This window comes from Anser anser, assembly GCF_964211835.1.
Source record: "Anser anser genome assembly, chromosome: 1".
NCBI lineage: Eukaryota > Metazoa > Chordata > Aves > Anseriformes > Anatidae > Anser > Anser anser.
In genome coordinates this window covers 49983030-50002786 of record NC_139720.1, presented here as the reverse complement: position 1 = coordinate 50002786, position 19757 = coordinate 49983030, and the positions used below count along the sequence as shown (strand labels likewise).

Below are 19757 nucleotides of genomic sequence, written 5' to 3'. Positions count from 1 at the left end.
GAGAGCACAGGTACTTATGCACACAGAGTCACCACAACGAGACATCAGGAGTCAGAGTCAGTCTGATTTGACCTGAGCTGAGCTATCATGGTTTGTCCCTACTCTAGAAAGTAAGTGAAAATATGGAAACAGTCTGGCAAGGTGTGTGACAGTATAGAGAAGTGGCTGTTGCCCTAAACCGTCTCTGGAACAAAAACTAGCTGAAGAATTAATTACACAGATGTCCTTAATATGGCTGTGGACAGATAGTTTTCAGTTCCAGTCTATATTTACTGCCTTAACAGTTGTCATTGTACTATAAGCATAACAATCTTGATTTCCAAAAGTTTTGGCACTTAATGTAGAACCTGAAGCATTTTGGGATTACATGTCCTAGGAGACTACTCAAATGTCTGTGTGTCCTCTGACAGCTCTTCCACTAGTTGTCATAGTGTGAGAAAGCCCAGGAGAGAAGCTGGAAGCTCTCAATTCCTAGAAACTGTCACCAATGATGTCTTTGCTAGGCACAATCCTCTGCAGTTCAGATCTCTTGGAAGACACAGCAGTATAATGTTCCTTTGTGCATTCCTGTTTCATCTTCTGGTCTGACCAGATATAGAAACAGCCAAGCAAAACTGATGACCTCAATAAGAACCATTCCTGTTCTCTGTAGAAATCTGCTGCAAGTCTTAAGAGACTTGTAAGGCTTTTGGCAGCTCCTCCATTCCAGATTGCTATTATGACTACTTGTATCTGCATTTTAACATAAACGGGGAGAAAGGGTTTCAAGCATGTTTCTTAGTGGCAGACCTATCCTTGGTCATCATGTCTTATATCATTGTTACAGCCACAGAGATGCCTGGCTCCTATCATCCACATGCCATCAGACACCAAGAACTCAACAGGTTTTTGATCAGGATTCTTTTCCTAGCTCCCTGGCAACTACCAAGTGAAGTATAAACAACTAAATGCACTTCACCCCTTATGGCAGGGGCTGGAGTTAGATGATATTTAAGGTCCCTTCCAACCCAAAACATTCTATGATTCATTCTCTAAATAGGAAGGGCTACTCAACATTTCTGACTTTACTACCCCAGAGGCAAAACTCATTGCAGCTGAATGCAGGACCCTCATATTTACAATGCATTCCTCCCACTCCCAGCCTCCTCTGAAACATAGCTTATAGCAAATCTAACATCAGGCAATATGAGCTATAAAAATGCTTTCCTCAGGGCAGGCTCTGCCTTTCTGCAAAATATGAAATTCTATGCTAATGGAGCAGAATTTAAGGACACTCAATGAAAAGTCAATAGGAATTAAGCAGCAAAGCACATCTAGCAATCTTGTTGGATAAGGATCTATGGGTACCTGAAACCTTTTTCAAGTACTGAACTTCATCTTGTATTTGTCCATTTCTTCTCTGTCTGCAAGGCGTGGAGGAAGTGGAAGAGGTTTCTTTTGTCCAACTTCGTAGATATAGCAGATGCTCCAGTTTACTTCAGTCACATATACAGCTTTCCCATCAAAACAAAATAATTTATTAATTCAGATTCATGCTGTTTTTACTGCCTGGGCTGAAATGTTTCAGAAGCTTCACCAGAAACACAACAGGGATAAAGTAGTGATTCACCCAGTTGCGTTCACAGCATATTTCACTGAGCATTGCAATAGTTTAACTTCTTCCAGCAACACACAAACATGTACAAATGCAACTGATAGTGTGCCATTACCAGCTTTTGTTATTTTCCTCAAATTCTTACTGGTGTCTTCTTGTAAAATGAAGATCCTTATAAACCTGTATACCAAAGCCACAGGTGTATTGATCCCTTCGTTCAGTCTGGAAAATTAAAAATGTGGGATGGAATTTTATTCCAACCTTCACTTTCCCTGAATTGACAGTATCTGATAACTTTGGTGTTAATTTTTGTGTCACAAAAGACCCAGCAAGTGACAGAATGGCTATGATTATGTAGGGTGACTATCTTTCAAATGCTTCCAAAGAATCTTTTTATTATTATTGATCACAAAATACAAGGGCTAGCACATTATTAAAAACTTCAATTTCTACAAGCTTCCTGATTTTCCAGCATGAATAAGACATGACAAACAACGGCCACAGCATTGCAAATAGTTATGGAGAAGCTGAATTTTAGACATGCACATAGTCCAGTGAAATTGAGCAAAGATAGTAATATACAAGCAAAATATAATGCCGATATTTAGATAGAGGAACAAGCAGGACACTACTCTTTGACTTACTGCTTGTGGATACTGTTAATGAGGACACTCTTAGTATAAGAACAAGTTTCCTAGGTGTACTCCAGAAAGCTGTCTTTGTATGAGTATTACTACAGGTTATCTGCACATTTTTCATTCAGTTTTGTGGAAGAATTCCTACAGTAAAGGTACAATGCAAATTTCTGTGAGATGTGGAAGTGTATCAGGGTCCTATTAGTGGCAGTGGCTGCTGAAACAATCAGTGAGTTCTGCTCAACCGTGCAGCAGAGAGAGGCTGGGGGTGAGTACCGAAATTGAGTCAATGTGCTCTGAGATATTTAGTGGGAATACATCAACATCAGAAAAAAAAGATTGTTGGAAATGCATCTGTGCTCTAGGGTGGGCCATTTTAAGTATAAATAATAAATTTTATCTAAATTAGCCTGCAGGTTGGGACACTTTTCTGCAATGCATGACAGGATTGTCAAGTACTGAGAACAGTCATGTGAATGGATCAGACTGGTGAAATCAGGCTTCTGAACTGCCTTCTTTTCCTTGGAGACTGGCAACCGAATTTCTTGGCTCTTTTGGAGGATCAGAAGGGGAGCAACAGGAGGAGGGTGGAAGCTACAGCTTTCGCTTGCTCTATTTTTTCTTGAAAAAGTTGAAAGGTCTCAATTTCATCCCAATATGGAATGGAAAACTGTTTCTCAACTTGAACGTATTCCTGGAATGGGAATAAACTGTTTCCTACTCATTTCTATTCATGGTTCTTCATTCTTTCTATTTACAGCCATGGATTTCAGATTATGAAATCTGAAGTCCAAGCACCTTTGAACAGTGGTTCTCCCACAGTAGATGCTTAGCATTGTCACTCATGGGTCAATGAAGATGGAGGACAGTAGTCTTGTAAAAAGTATCCTACTGCTTTTCTTCCTTTGTTTTCACAGTATTAGTTTGGCCTTCAACTAACACTGACCACTTAGGAGAAGAAAAAAAGCTGAAAGCTTGTCATAAATAATTATACAGTCCTGCAGTCCTCTCAGCAATGTTCAGCAGTTATTTTTGAAGCATGCCAGCACTAATACACAATTGTTAAAGTGCTTCAAGTTATTTGCTTTTGTGTAGTGTTGAATTTTTCCACTGATGTTTTTTATTAAATGAAAACAATGCAGCTGACTGGGAGCCAAGAAGATCCTGTATTCTAATTCATGTGAGACAAAGATTTGACTGAGAGCTGTGGCTGCCCAGGCCAAAAACCAAAAACCAGCAACAAAAACAACAACAAAAACACCAAACATCCCCAAACAAAACAAAACAACAACAACAGAAAAACAACAACAAAGAAACCACATGAGTAGAGGAAAAAAATGTACAAATGTCAACTGATTGAATAATTGACACCTCTGTTGAATGAACTGGGGCAAGATGATTCATAGTATGGTGATTTTATTAGTTCAGGGATATTGCTAATTAAGTAAGTAGCCATTGCAGCCAAGTGCCTCATCTTCTGGACATTTTTCACTTTACCATTCTCTGGAATCATATTTCTTGCCACATTGTTGGATGCAGATCTTGTTAAAGTTAGCCATGCTTTTTGTATCTTTAAATTAATCTAACATAACGTGCTGCATGGGAACAGTCTGCCAAGATATTCTGGGAAATGTGCTTGTGCAACATATAGCTGGCCCTTCTCATTGAACTGCAAAGAGCATTGCCTTGATGCTCCACAATCGCCACTATTGCTTCTTAATTTTCACGTGGCTTTTAAATTGCTGCTCTTAACCAGTGCAAATGAAGTAGACCTTTGTCAGTCACATGGTTAACTTAAGCACCTGTTTCTGTTGTGGAATGCTATCTCTGGGAAGGTTGAAAGCTAAAAGTCTCTTATAATTAGCATCAAAATTTGACATCTTGTAAGTGTGACTTGACCAGTCTCAGCAAATGCTTTTGATACCAAGATATAAAAGCTGCAAGAAATATAGCTGAAATGGAAGAATAGAAGAAGGAAAAAAAAAAAAAAAAGAGAGAGAGAGAGATGGACTTTATTATAATGCAATGTCTTTACACTTAGATAACTTTTAATATTACGGGGAGTTAACAGATCGTACCATGAAGATGTTTTGCCAATTTATCTGATCAAATGAGTACTGTGAAGTACTTATTATTGTCTTTTATTACTGTTCTTTGTGAGACTGAGTAAAACTACATAAATTTTTCTTTCCCATCACCTGGCTGAGAATAATTTACAGTGATTGTAAGTTACCTCTGCAAGCAAACAACCTAGTGCTTTGCACCCAAATATTACAATTGGACTGACAGAGTGCTTCATTCAAGTCTCACAAGCTATGGGCTTCCTCATAGAGGAAGATTTCACTTTAGATAACTTCAGCACTTGCAAAATGAGTCAGAGGACCAGAAAAAAATAATCCCACAAATCTTCAGAATTATTCTGTTTATTCATTATGATGAATATTGTATACAAAATATTTGTGAATACTTCTGCATAAACCACAGTTCACTTCTGATTTTGGCTATGCAAATACTGTGATCAGTTGAATAGATCCAGACAGTTGCATGCTCAGTCCACTCCCAGTCCAGTAAACATTTTAATCTTAACAGGACAAAACAACTTGAACTACATGGTATTCAGTTTGGTGTTTGGGTGAAATGGATATGTAATTGTCTGTACCTATCTGTGTAGATGTGTCCTAATTTTTTTCACCTGCAAACAGTGGGGCAAGTGAAATGGTAGTAGTGGAGGAGTTTCACTGCTTAAGTAAATGTGATTGTACAGGAAATGCCATTTGGGGACAAGAGAGGATCATTATACAAAGGGCACATAAGGATTTATAGAACAATTACAAATATTTAACGGTAACTTGCCAACAGGAAGAGAAACTTGTGCCATAAAAATGAGCACATCTAAACAGACAGAACAGAAATAATATCATATGAGCCCAAAGGCTATCACGGAGCTTTTACCTAAACTTAGGAGTAAACTGGAAACTAAATTTCATGAGTGAAAAACAGGCCCATTCTATTTAAAGATATTGTGAAAATAAAACTTAGACTAGACTAGTAAGGCTGATGTGTGGCATTTGGAGCAGGTATAGCAGAGGCAATAAAGTGGAAGATGAAAACACAAGAGGTCTGATTAAGAACATCGAAAGTATGGAAATCTGCAAGTAGATAGGGATAATCCAGGCCACTTCTCCCAGGTGTTTCAGACATTGTAAATCATGTTGATTTTTTATTTTATTTATTTTATTTTATTTTATTTTATTTTATTTTATTTTATTTTATTTTATTTTATTTTATTTTATTTTATATTTTATTTTGTTTTATTTATTTTATTTTATCTTATTTGTTTTGTTTTGCTTTATAAGATTATGTTAAAATTGTGGCAATAATTTACTTTTTTTTTTTTTTCCAAATAATTGCTGATCATTACATATGAGCAATAAAAAATGTGACTGTGTGGGCTGGCTCTAATGAAGCTGGGATTTTGTGTTCATTGATCACAAGACGCAACTCTTCAGTGCATCTGTTATCTATTACGAGATCTTTTTTCTTATGGGTAGATTTATGGGTAATTGAGCTAATGAGGATCTTTGCAGAAAATCATTAGGGAAGAAGGTATATAGAGGCTTCAGTGTGGTAGCTCTGGTGGGCTCACTCATGACAGAAGAATTACAGAAGAAATAAGGTTTACCTCATATAGATTTAGTCATGTGAGCTTTAACGTTCAATTTTAGACAGCCACCAGAGCCCTCTCTATTAATGTTGCATGGAATATCATCTGCTATCTTATACTTCAGACTTATGATGTGAAGAACTGACATGTGAAGGTGTTTATCCCTCTCCATTTATTACAGAGAGCCTAAACAGAAGCTTAGGTGAGACAATTCTAAGTGACTGATGCTGGATACCATAAATATCACTTTAGGAATACAACAAAATCTCCAACCCTGAATAGGTTAAAGCCTCCAAGGAGCCCTTCGAGGAGATAGAAACATATACCTCCTGCAAGCAACTGGTGAAGCTAGCACCAGGACTCAGCAGACACCTTCAAAACTCCAGTCTCAGGTGCTAATCCTTCCCTAGAAAAGGAGATATGCAGTAACAAAACTCTGCATGTAAAAAAGCCTGAGGTAATCTAAAGCTCTCCAGTCATGTGTTGCTTATATATAATTACTGTGAACTTCAGAACCAACATCAGCAGCTAGCTGCTGACACAATGAGAGAGAAGAGAGATAGGCATAAGCTTGAACACAGTAACAGGCAAGAATTAGTACAGAGTATAAGGACTTGTATTCATATCCTCTGTGCAAACAGCAGAAACTGTTTAAGGAAATACTTTCTCAGCTGTTTGCTTACTGGAGGCTACTGTTCCTGTAACTGTGCTGGTAAAAAAGAACATGTATGTGTCAGCAGCTTCCACTCACAGACCTGCATCTTCATGCAAGACCACTTTTACTGCTATCAGCTAAGATGCTGAATGCTGATATTCCCATGAGGGAACATCTGCCAGAGATACTTTGTCAAAGCCCTAAATCAGTGCAGAAATTGATTGTTCATCTCCTTCAAAAGTCTCTGACATTCCTTCACAAATGCTGTAGTCAGAGGTTGCTTATGGTAAGGGACACACTTCCTGCTAGAGCAAGTTGTTGAAGACAACAGATGTCCAGAGGCATAAACAGGGATTAAATACCTGACTCTTACTGGCTTTTACTGTAATTTGACTGCCTGGTTGCCCTTTACACCTTTCAGAAGTTTCCCTGTGGACCTTAATGCACTGTTTTCCAATACATTTCTGAGACATGTTTAGTTTTCTCCTAGAAATTGCTATGCTATTTTTGCATATTCAGATCTCTGTATCTGTATCATTCCAGTTTGGAGAGGCCAACTGTTCCCTCTGTTTTCATATGAAGACAGAATGAATCAGAGTTGCTTCCACCCATATCACTGTTCCCCCAAATGCTTTCACAGATGTACTAGGAACATGGAGTTCTGCAGTCTATAACAGTAATACCCCAGACTGGGCTTTTTTCAAAAACCACCCTGTAAGAACTGTGCAATTATAAGTATCTCAAAGCTGGTAGGAGTTATCACATGTTGCATGAGGAAACATCCTCATGCTATGGTACTGAGGTGACAGTGAATCTCTAACAGGGAAAAAAAAATCAGAAATGAATAGGCTTCCAGAGGTCGGCTTTGCTTCCTTAGGGGAAGAAAGTTACTGTGTATCCAAGGCTGGTCAGACCAGCATTTACTAGATGACAATAAGGAAACTCTACTGGGTGACATATCATGTCTTTTCAGTTTGTTGTGTACAATTGAACTTGCTGAGAGGAAGTATGATACCACTCTATATATTCTTTTATTTGCAGAAATATATTAGAAATCTAACACATACTCCTAAGTATAAGGAGTCTGCTGGTTTTATACCCAGCCTGCTGTGGGAGTGAGCTCACATCACAGCATCACTGTGCATCACTTCCAGTAACTCAGCACAGGTATCAGTGTGAGCTCAGAATGGAACAACTGATTAAATCCACATTCCTGATGAGGGGAAAGAATGAGGAAAGTGCTGAAGATAACAAAGTGCAGTGGCCTATTGATGAAGACAGGAGGGAAATGTCTTCATCTGGTAGACCTTTCATATTTGCAAGCCTAGACATTATTTCTTGACTTCCAATAATAATAACATCAATAACAATAATAATAGGGATAAAGTGAAAGCCATGCAAACCTTCCCTATCTGTGAGACACTCAGACTCTACCAGCTGTGCTGGCTTGCTTCCTACATCTGGGCTCCAAAATGGGTAACAAGAAAACTCTGAGGGAACTATTTTAAGAACTCTGGCACCAAGCAGTGTGGGGAGAAAAAATAAAATAAAATAAAATAAAATAAAATAAAATAAAATAAAATAAAAACCACCACCACCAACAACAAAAAAGCCAACACTCCACTTCTTTACTGAAATCAGTCTGTTGAAAGCATTTCTGTTTGGCTGCCACAGTTCGCCAAACAGCCTAATGTGCCAGCTATTAGTACCCAGCAGAGTGCATGTTTGCAGCTATTCAGCAAAACTATCACATGTCCTTAGCCAAGGCAAGAGGGATCAGCTGCCGAACACTGGAGCTGATGAAGAGCAGAGCTATTAAAGCAAGCAATAAAAAAAAACACAACCCAGAATGGAGACTGATTTTTATTATTATTTTTTTTTTAACCTAATGGATGACATTTATAACTGGAAAGTATGAGTCAGAGTGTGCTGTGCCAGCATGGGGTCTTTATGATGTTTTCATCTTGCTTGTTCTTACTTGTCTGGGACCATTCTATCTGGTTGATTTGTAAGTTTTAGTTAGTTTTCTTGCAGTGCATAGGAGATGGGCACATGTGTGTGTTTGTGCACGTGTGTGAGTACTGACCATAGACCATTGCTCAGTGAACTGAAAGCAAAGAGATAAACTACCAGCAGATTATTATTTTTTTTTTTTTTTTAAAGGGAGAAGTGAGACTGCAGTGTTAGGACCTCTTAGATAAATTATTGCTGCCAAAGTGTTATTGCTGCCAAATGTGGCAGTGACGTGAGTGTGGGAGGCAACCACCCACTTGCTAGCGAGGACAAAATGGACACAGCTCAGTCTCCACAACCACTTAATCTCATCCAAAAAGCTTTAAAAACACAGAACTGTTTGTCCTTTTGTAGCACATGAGCAAATAAAATCCATTTGCCACAGAGCTTCTCTGTAATAGCATATCTCTAGCATGTAACCAAGGAACAAAATTATAATACTTGTTGCAGCGACATTAGAGACTGGTTACCTCAGAAACAATGTATCCAGCTCCAAATTCTGATTCCAGAAAAGTCTCTAGGCTGCAAGAGCAGACCTGCAGCATTTCCCAGCAAGAATACATTAAGGATTCCCTGGTCTGGAAGAGTCCTGCCCAGATGTAAAGCCAACGTCACTTTCAGGAAACTTCTACCGCGCAACAAACACTCCATCACAAGATTTGTGTTAAGGCATGCAAACTTCCCACTAACAGTGCAAACTCTGAAACCTATGCAAGGCAACGTAACACAGCCATGTCTGCCTCAGGTTGCACTGAGACTCAGTCCCCACAGCTTCCTGTGGATGCAGGGAGGTGTGAAGCCAGTGCAAAACCTTTGCCTCGTTTTTCCCACAGCTGATATAGGTCATGCTCAGCACAGCTGAAAATTGAGCCCTCAGGCAGGGAGCTATAATGAATTCACTAGATTAGGCAATGAAAGCCAATGTGAACAAAACAACCAGCTGGCTCAAGAATATTTCACTCTAATGTAAAAATGCTATGGGGGTAGGGTAGGGGAATAAGCTTCAAAACTATGTCCTTTCATTTCTCTGAAGATCATGCCTACCTTTTCTTTTATGCAGATTGTTACAGGCTGCATACAGCTGCGAAACTGAAAAGAAATAAAGGTGTTTTCATCACCTCTACTGTTACATATTATAGTAATTAAAGCTAGTAGATTGTATCTTCATGAAAAAATTTGATGCATCTTGGTAAAAGACTACTGATATAAGAATTGTATCTGAAGCTTTGGGATGTCACTTTTTTATTTTATAATGAGTGAAGTAAATTTTGTTTAGCTCTTCATGGCTATTTTTTAATTCTGGACAATTTAAAACCATTACATGTATGTATAATCATTATTTCTAAATTATTAGGAAATAATAATAATAAAAAAAGTTAAAATAAAATACATAGAGTACTAGAACTCCAGAATCTGAAATTGAAAAAGTATTTATCTTGGTCACTGAGACTGGAGGAATAATTTCAACACAAACTAGTGTGAGAACAGAATCTGGCTTTGTCCTGTGTTTTATGGGTTGTTTCAAAACCCTATGCTTTAAAATGTTGTTTTTCCTTTAGCTGAGAGATGCCTTTTTATATGTGAGCCAACCCACCCACGCTCTTTTCCTGTGATTATCCTCAATAAATGGGAAGAAAATTCCATAGAACATGCATACCCGATAGTGTCAGATCTGCACTTCAAGAGTAGTTTCACTTGATGAATATTTTTCCTTCCTTTCTAGTTCCCAAGTAATGTGTATTCCTACGAGGATTTTTTTTTTTTTTTTTGTAAAATGCATGGCAATTACTGCACTAGAGGAATCTCTCCTATGGATGCCACTCTTACGACAGAAAAAATGTAGGTAAAAACAACCTCACATTTGGCATTTGAAAAAGTGAAAGGTAACACTTAGGAATTCCAGTAGAGCATTGCCCTTACAATCTCCTAAGGAAATCCAACATAAAATACAGTATGTGCTGAGAACAGGCCAGGCCACCTAAATATGGATTGCTTTTGGCTTCGGTTATATAGAAATCCCCTGAACAGGTGCCAGATTAAGTCACCCTACTTGTTGCTTTCTGCAGCTGAAGGTCAGTAACAGTTAACATGGAGAGGAATTTGGATAGCACATCTCACAATTCAAGAGCACTGGGACTGCCTTAAAAAACAAATGCATCCTTACCTCAGAGAACCTCAGCTGTGGAGTAGCTTGGTTTCTCTTAGACATGTAAGCAATCTACAGCTTATAAGGAAAACATATCAGTCTTTCATATCAGTTTTAATTTATGCCGCATTTCCCATCTATTTATAACTCAAGCATTCTAAATTAGAACTATTATATGCAAATATATTATAATCTGCCAGAATGCAAAATATCCCATAAATCTGATTTGATAAAGAGAAATATTTATTCATGTATAGCTGGTGAATGGTTCTACAGTTGCAATTTCAGGAATGTGATTTTCTGAAAGAACTGCTGACAATCCATGTTAAACTTTGAAGATTCGTATGTTTAGACATAATTTTGCTCCTATTTGAATCCTATTTTGTTTCTTATTGCCTTCTTTGTTTCTTAGAACACTTGCATAAATAGAGAATTTTTGTTACTTGAAAGCTTTTTGATCTCCTTTACATTTCCCACCTGCAATTATAACTCTTGTCTTAGTGACATCACCCATTGGATGCAGTGAAAATAATTATAATAAATGGCTGAATAAAGAATTATTGACATCAAGTGGAAAATAGGCAGCTGATGAACACTTAAAAAGCTGTTTGCATGAAAGAATCATAAATAAGAAAGAATACAATTAGAGAAATATAGAAAATACTCCATGGAAGATATGGAGTGCAAATTCAATGCAAAGAATTGAAAACCTCATGAAATTCGTTGGTAATACAAAGTTAAATATCTAGCTTGATTGGTTATAGAATACTTAAAAATATGAATGTAACAATAGTGATATATTATTATATTTTATTTCAGTAAACGGTGAATCAGCATAGCACTTGCCATTTCTTTTTCTTCCAGTCTTCCAATCTAAACTCAGGCTGGGTTTACTTTTAAAAATATGCATCTGTATAAATAAATTTCATTCTGGCAGTGAAATACTGAATAAGTGTATGGTAGGTCCCAAACCATTCCTGTTGGTTTACCATTTTGCCTTTTCTTTATTCCTCAGACTCTCAGTTGCAACTATCATGACTGCATCACCATGCATGATATCTAAGTCCAGACTGTGTGCAAGTATAAATCAGTATAACCCTCTTAATGTGAGTGTAGCTACCTTTGAACTGTGTCAGGCAAGAATCTGGTATTTGACTGAAATAAGTGCTGGTATGTACTACTCTTTGGTTGGTTGGTTGGTTGATATTGTTGGTGGTGTAAACTGCATCCATATTGACTTTAAGCACAGACCTTAACCATATTTACTAGCTGGACATAGAAGTATTGTTTGCAACCCCCTTCACCCGCTATTAAATTTCATTATTCCTTAAATATTCCTTAATTACTCCTTAATTATATTCCTTAAAGAGAATTACAAAGTAGTTGCTGTTCTGTCCATTTCATTGCAGTACTTCATAACATTCACCATGTAAGCCTGAAGGCAGGGAATATAACATATCTAGCTTTAGCCTCTTGTTTTCAAGAAGCTGGAATAAAAGAAATTATAGACAACAGTTCATGCCAGTTTACACTTCCGACAGTGTGGACAGTAGACTTACCTATCTTAGTTTTGTTACTCTTGGCTTTTTAGCTACAGAGAATGTGATAGCTAATTCATCTCCTGGAGAACCTTCAGGCTAACTTGGAATGTAGTTTAATTCCTAGTAATAGATGGTTACTAATATAGTGATTTTTTTAAACTAACCTGCTATGTCTTTGTTCACTGAATAATAAAATATGAAAAGCTACTGGACTTCTTACCAGGCTCAGAGAATATGGCACACAGCAATTCAGTAAGCATTCATGAAGAATAAAAATAGGCATATACAGTCCCAGAGTCAGAATTTTTCTCAAACTTCTGCTTTTTTTCTTTTTTTATCCTCTGATTTTTTACAATGTCACCAGTATTTTCCAAAGCATTTATGCAAGAGCTGTGTATTATTAAGCATGGATAAAGTTAAGACTTTCCACTGTACTTTGAATTTACACAGCTTATCACTTCATAGTAGAGATGATATAAATGCATTCTGTGGTTCAAAAGCAGTTGCCCTCTGGAACAAATTAATAGGTGCTCTAACTTCAAACCTAGTTATTGAAGTCTAGAAATGTCTTTTATACACAGTTTATACCTATGTACATTCATCAAAGCTACTATGTGCTTACACTACTTCAAAAGAGAAAGAAAAGTAGTCACTGAGTATCCTCTCATGCTCAAGGCTCTCTGTCTTTATCTGTTTGGAATGGCACTCTTGGGAAACCCAAGAGCTCTGCAGTATGAACCAACCAAAACAGGTTCGGTTTAAAGCAGACTTTTTGAGAGTTCCGGTATACAGTGTAAGTAAATGAGGCAGTAGAAAATATATATACCACTGGTAGGGAAGATAGTAATCAGAAAAACATTTTAGAAACTCTCTCTGAGCCCCTCAGAGACATATTTTGCATATGACCCTTTAAAAAAAATGTCAGCAACACTGCATCTGCCTTTCTTGATCCTTGAATCAATATCTTTTGGCTGGGTAAGATGCTGGTAAATACATTTTACGTCCAAGCAGATTCTTTCAGAACTGTCACAAGTGACTTTTCACATGGTGCATCATTTATGTGACATTTATGGTTCCTGGCAAAAGTGGGCATAGACATGACCAAGAGTGCCATTCTTTACCCTATGTGAAGATTAACATCGGAATGATTCTTTTACCCAAGAAACCAAATACTTTGTCATGGCAGACTTTTATGTCATCCATCTTATTTAAAATCATGTATGTAGTCACTAAAGGGAACAGTATGACATCTTTGGCTGTGCAACCATAAATACAGTGATGCCATTCATCTCCACACATCTTTGGCTTCGTATTGCCCAGATGATAGAGTTCCTCATACTTTCTGCATAAAATGCCGAGATCATTGCTTGGGTGAGAGGTAATTACCTGAAGAACATCTGAAAAAAGATGACAGACTGTCTGAGGAAGGTACTTGCTGAGACTAAAGGAGCGATTTCTTTCTTTTCAGCCAAGTTAGTGAACTGAGAGTATATTGTAGGAACTTTAACTGAACCTTGATATCCTGGAAGCAGTAGTAACCAGTTACAGTTATTGAGTGGAGGTTTTAAAGTCATTTGAAACTTGAGTAAGAATAGCATATGATTTATTTTCTACTCCATATCTTTTTCTGCATTGCTGCTTAATAGCTATACTGGCTTCAAATTCCATTCTGTTTGCACATTAATTACTGGTTTTCTAATTCATTGCATCTGAAAGAGACAGTCTCTTACAAGGCAACAGGTAAGAAGACCTGATTAGCATAAGCTTGTGGCCCTTATTTTGAAAGCTCTGAATGGATGAACTTCTGCCCTGCTATTTTCTTTAATTCTTGGTCTAGTATGCTGATTTTCTGATACAAGCTATAATAACTTAAGATTTTATTAAAAGGAAAAATGTCTAGTTGTAATCTTCATTTTTGTTGATGGAAGGTATTTATTTATAGTTGTATCAGTATAGTTCTATTTGCAGAGTGAATTTTTATATAAAGTATACATTCATCCAGAACATTTGTGACAGGTGTGTTGTATAAACTGATCAAGTGATTGTAAAAATTGCATAATTTTAGTGGATATTAAAAACGAGAGTTTACTGGAAAATATCCATATAATGGCTGGTGCAGAAAGCATAGCATGATTGTGGATTATCAGGCATAGTCATATGAAGGTCTCATTTTAACCATTGGAGCCATTAGAGAATAAAATAGTGCTTTATTCCCTAGGACAGGGGAATGAAATTGTTTCACAAACTGATGCAAACACAAGCAGTTTGCAATAATAATTTAGAGGGTTCAGTCCTTCAATGATACACAGCTGTTTTACCAGGTCAGAGAGTGCTTTTCTTTTTAGTTTGCCGTTAAGGGTACATTATTAGTTGATTTTTTGGAGTGTTCTTGTGTGGATTCAGGAATTGGACCTGATGATCCTTGTTGGTCTTTTCCAACTCAGAGTAATCTATGATTCTATAATATTTGTATAGTTTTCTTGAACTGAACACATATTCAAAATAAATGTTTTAGAAATGCATTCAAAGAATAGGCATCACAGTTTGTCAGTTTATACAGACTATCATAGTCTGGTGTTGCTAGAGCAGGATGAGGAATGGAAAAGCGTTTTTCCATTAAGAAACTGGACAAGATCTCACTTCCTGTAACAATTTAAGTTAAAATACTTAAGAACTTAACAGAGTTAAGGGCAATATAAATGAAGTCAAACTTTACAGGACTGTTCCAAAGACTACCAAATCTAACAGTAGATTTTTTTAGTGATTTCACTGCATTTTACACCAGGGCTTGAATGTAAAATTTTTTCTCACTTCAATTTAAGAACATTTCAAATGTATTCCTTTTGATTGGAAGGCCAATCAGTGGCTATTTTCTAACACCATCTAATCAGGTACCTTCTTTCACCATTGTATTAACCTATACTAGTGATATTTCAGCTGTTTTGGCTTCTATGAAAAGACAGAAGTTTTCTATAAAAACAATAAATGTATGCTTGAATATAATTAATGAAGATTGTTCTGCTAACTGACTTGAATGTCAGTTTACAGAGATAGCCAGATCTCTAAAATTTTACAGTTCAGGTCAAAACTGGATAAACATCTATGAAAATAAGCTGTCTTATCAGATTCCAGCATTTCCACTTGGCATCTCAGCTGGAAATACCAGAAGAAAAGCCTTTCTGTTAGAGCACAGTCATTTCCAGCTCAAGTCCCTGGTGGAAATTAGAAGTGCCAAAGTACTTTTGCTCATGAAGGGTTCAGTGTAAGTTCAGTTCCAAATACGTGCTAAGGTTCCTTTTGTCTTTCTTCCCTGAAACCTATGTGGGGGCCTAATTTCTAAGTACTGTATATATGTATGTGTATATATATATTATATATATATAAATCCTAATTGCAAATGAGGAGGGGCTTCATTTCTAACCGCTATCTGAGGATGTGACTCAAGCCAATAATTTTGAAAAGGACCACTGATTTTGCATACATTAATTGTCAGGTTTTCTGTGAAAGAGAAATAAAGTAGTTAAGGTATTTTATGGAACTTTCCTTGAGTTACTTATTAAGTAAACACTTTTCCACAAAATGCAGAATTATCTTCTACCTGAGGGGACTTGAGCGGCAATTGTTTATGTCCCTAAGGACTATCTTAATAGCTGCGCTTCAGTAGTCTGTGAGTGGGAGGGAGGAGAGTCTTGGTCGCTTTTGATTAAACAATTTCACTTTGAATAAAATAATATAAATTAGATGAAAATGTTAAGACACATCTCCTTATATTCAGGCAACTGATTATGCTAAAAGAGAGATGTATGCTCAGTGTTTACCTCAATATTTAAATGAGAACATGCAAAGTATGTTAGTTTCAGACTCCGATCTCAGACCTTGCTGTCCAAAACCTCATACTGTCTTAAAAACCTTTGATAAAATGCATAAATATATTTTTATGTCTTTTTTTTTTTTTTTCTTGCCGAAATATCCAAAGCAGTATGTTTTGCCAATTTGATAAAAAGTGTGCAGATAGAGTGCCTGGAAAACATATCATGACTCTCCTAATAATGTTGTCACTTTTGCCTTCAAACTAAAAATGTTAATTAGCTTTGAAAATCCTGTAAAAGTTGCAACATCTGGAACTGTTTTTATAAAGTGTTTTATTTATTTATTTTTTTTATTCAGTTTACAAAACCCATTCATTATTTTGATTAATTCCCATTCATTCTTAGTTCAAGAATCAGGACTTAAAAAAATGGAGCTCAGAAGAACACTGTGTTCTCATATATAGATGACAGACCATGGCTCTCCCTTTCAGTTGATCTTGTTACCAGATTCCTAAAGCTGTAAATTGGGATTAGTATTGTAGTACATAAATATAGGCAGTCATATACAAGCACGTTGCTGGGACAGAAATTTCCATAGGAAACCTGAGCTGCAAGCTGGATCTTATCTTAAATCCATTTTGTTTTTATTCCTAATGTTTGTATCTGAAAGAAAGGGGTTATCTCATTCTACTGAGAAGTACTACAACCCTCAGTAAAGTAAACCAAGATTTTCCTGCTGCTTGAAACAGGAGAGCTGATAATGAGCATTACCAGAAGGTCACCCAAGGTAACACAGCTGCTTTAGCTTGATGTAGCATCTTTGCCTAGAAAGCAAAAGGCCTGGCTTACCTTCTATCTTGAATTACTTTCTTGTTGTGCATGTTTTCTCTAATTCATTAAGGAAAATGCATGGATTGTACCTGTGAGTTGTCTGCACTGTAGAACAGTGCAGAAATAGGCAACTATCCAGTGTCTAATGTCAATAACCCGGTTATCATGGCATTTCTCATTTGCTCCTGTGAATTTCAGATTTTTTTTTTTTTTTTTTTTGTGGGAAGATAACAGCCTTTGAATATCAACATCATCTGGAGACGTGTTCAGTATGGGCTCTACACTGCTGTGCTTATAATCCTTGACCTAAACTGTGAGCTGTGAATGAGATAGACTCTTTGCTATCCCTAAACATCCATTTGGCTCATTCAAGGGCAAAATTATTTTAGCAGCAGTTGATTACCTGTCTGGAATAAATGAACTTCAGAGAAGGCCAAGGAAACAGAGCTGAAACGCACATCTGTTCAGATTACAGTGCCAAAGAAGTTTGTGAAATGATGCTTTTTTTTTTTTCTGTAGAAAATCCCAACACTTCCCTTCCTTCTACTGAAAGTATAATTTTTCTCTAGAATTTAATTCATTGATACTTACGTTTCATAATATGTTCCTTCTATTATTAACATTATAGTCTACTGCACAATATGCACGTTAGGTATTTCTTCATTTTGTAGGGCTTTCAAACAACTGTATTGTAGAACTTGCTGTTTAACAAGACAGAGCACATACTACCCGTTGCTAATTCTTCAAAGCAGCAGTTGAGTTAACATAAGCTTTAAGTGGGCGTTACATATTCATTTGCACATTTTCTGCTGCTGTTTCTGAGTGGTTTAGTTGCAATCTGGTACACATAAAAGGACTGCTGCACCTATATAGAAACTTGCAGAAGTCACAGATGCTTCAGGTGGGTAAATACATAAAACCATAAAACTAACTATAGGTCATTAGTTTGAAATGTTTGGCAGCAGAGAGAAAGAAATCTCTCTCTCTCTTTGCCTCTGCCCACTATCTCACCCACCACCAGTTATAGATGCATTAAATTGGCATTCTCTAAAACCTACCTCATCATCATGAGTCACGTTTCAACTTTTTTTTTCCTCTTTTATTTCCCCCACATCTATTATTCAGGTGAAATATGTATTTAAAATATACCCAGAATACACTAACCATAAAATAGATATTTTTTTATTTACATCAAAAGACAGAACCTGGTGAAATGTAGACAATTGCAGTGCATGCTTCTCTACACACACCTTCTGTAGTATCCCCTGAAGATATATACTGATATATATGAAGATACATACTGAAGGACTCTGTACTTAACCCCTCTGCTGAGCAGGGTGAAATAGCTTCTTAGAATCACTGAATCATCAAGGTTGGAGAAGACCTCCAAGGTCATCTGGTCCAACCATCCCCCTACCACTAATGTCACCCACTAAACCATGTCCCTAAGCACCACATCCAACCTTTCCTTGAACACCCCCAGGGATGGTGACTCCACCATCTCCCTGGGCAACCCATTCCAATGCCTGACTGTTCTTTCTGAGAGGAAATTTCTCCTAATTTCCAACCTAAACCGCCTCTGTTGCAACTTGAGTCCATTCCCTCTAGTCTTATCGCTAGTTATCTGCGAGAAGAGGCTGACACCCAGCTCCCCACACCTTCCTCTCAGGTAGTTGTAGAGAGCAATAAGGTCTTCCCTGAGCCTCCTCTTCTCCAGACTAAACAATCCCAGTTCCCTCAGCCACTCCTCATAGGACTTATGTTCCAGACCTTTCACCAGTTTCGTAGTCCTTCTCTGGACATGCTCCAGGGCCTTGAACTGTTTCCTTGAAGAGAAAAATATGGAACAAACAATACAATTCTCAGCTGTTACCTAGACAAGATTTGACTTCAGATTTTTTTTTTCCTTTGAAGACATTCCTGTGATAGCTCACAGCTAGCGTTTGCTTCCTTTACTCTAAATAAGCACTATTTGTAGAAAAAAAAAAAAAATCAGTACCATGGCTCTCTGAATTCTGAATAAATCAGGCAATAAATGATATTTCCAGTTCTGGAAAAAATGATCTTTGCTTGCTTCTGATTGGAAATTATTTTGCGTGGCTCTTTCCCCCCAGAGCTTATTAGCACATTATATTTTGTTGTTCTTGTTGATGTATGCAGTGGTAAGTTCCCCTATGTTCCACATAGGAAAAAAAGCAAAGCGTGTGCTGTGTATTTTAATGGCTTATCTAGTCATTGCACAGCAAAGGTAAAATTTAGTCATTTTGCTTCGGTTACTACTGTGACCACTTTGTATAAACCACTTCACATGCAGACGTGTAGAGTCATGTCTACTCTCTTACCTCATTGAAATCACTTCATAGAGAAATTCATTAAGCGGATTACTTACTTACATTTATTTATTTATTTATTTATTTATTTATTTTTCTCGCTACACTTTATAGGTTGTATGACAGGACACTTTAGACTTTTTATCACACTTCTCTATTTATTTTTGCATTTAAACATCCATTTCTAGAGTCTGTGGTTAGTATGTATTGAAACCTGTGGGATGTATCTTTAGAGGTATGTCAAATATTTAATGTCAGGATGACAGGCAAGACAGCATTACTGTTCCAAGGCCAGAGGGTAGAAGTTAGATTACGACCAACACGTTAGATTATGACCAACAATGCATTAGGCTCTAGTGTGAGGTAACAAATATTTTTCATAACTCCAAATGAGGACATAGCGCAAATTACCTTACTTCCTTCACTCTTTTTTGTTGTACTGGTTTACTGAGTCAGGCTGTAGTGGTGAGAGAAGATAGGAAGAATAGGTTGAAAAACTGCAGAAACCACTATAAGAACTGAGACAAGAGGGCTGACAC

At 37.0% G+C, this 19757-nt stretch overlaps 1 protein-coding gene and 1 long non-coding RNA gene across 3 annotated transcripts in view; one reads left to right on the top strand and one right to left on the bottom strand.

Annotated features, from left to right (window-relative positions):
* LOC310892313 (uncharacterized protein) overlaps nt 1-10526 on the top strand; it is a 153270-nt gene extending 142744 nt beyond the window's left edge. The window contains exon 3 of the transcript XR_014578034.1: nt 2639-10526. The gene's annotated coding sequence lies outside the window, so the exon portion shown is untranslated. The remainder of the gene's footprint in view (nt 1-2638) is intronic.
* LOC310892317 overlaps nt 1-19757 on the bottom strand; it is a 64339-nt gene that overhangs the window by 13622 nt on the left and 30960 nt on the right. The window lies entirely within an intron of this gene.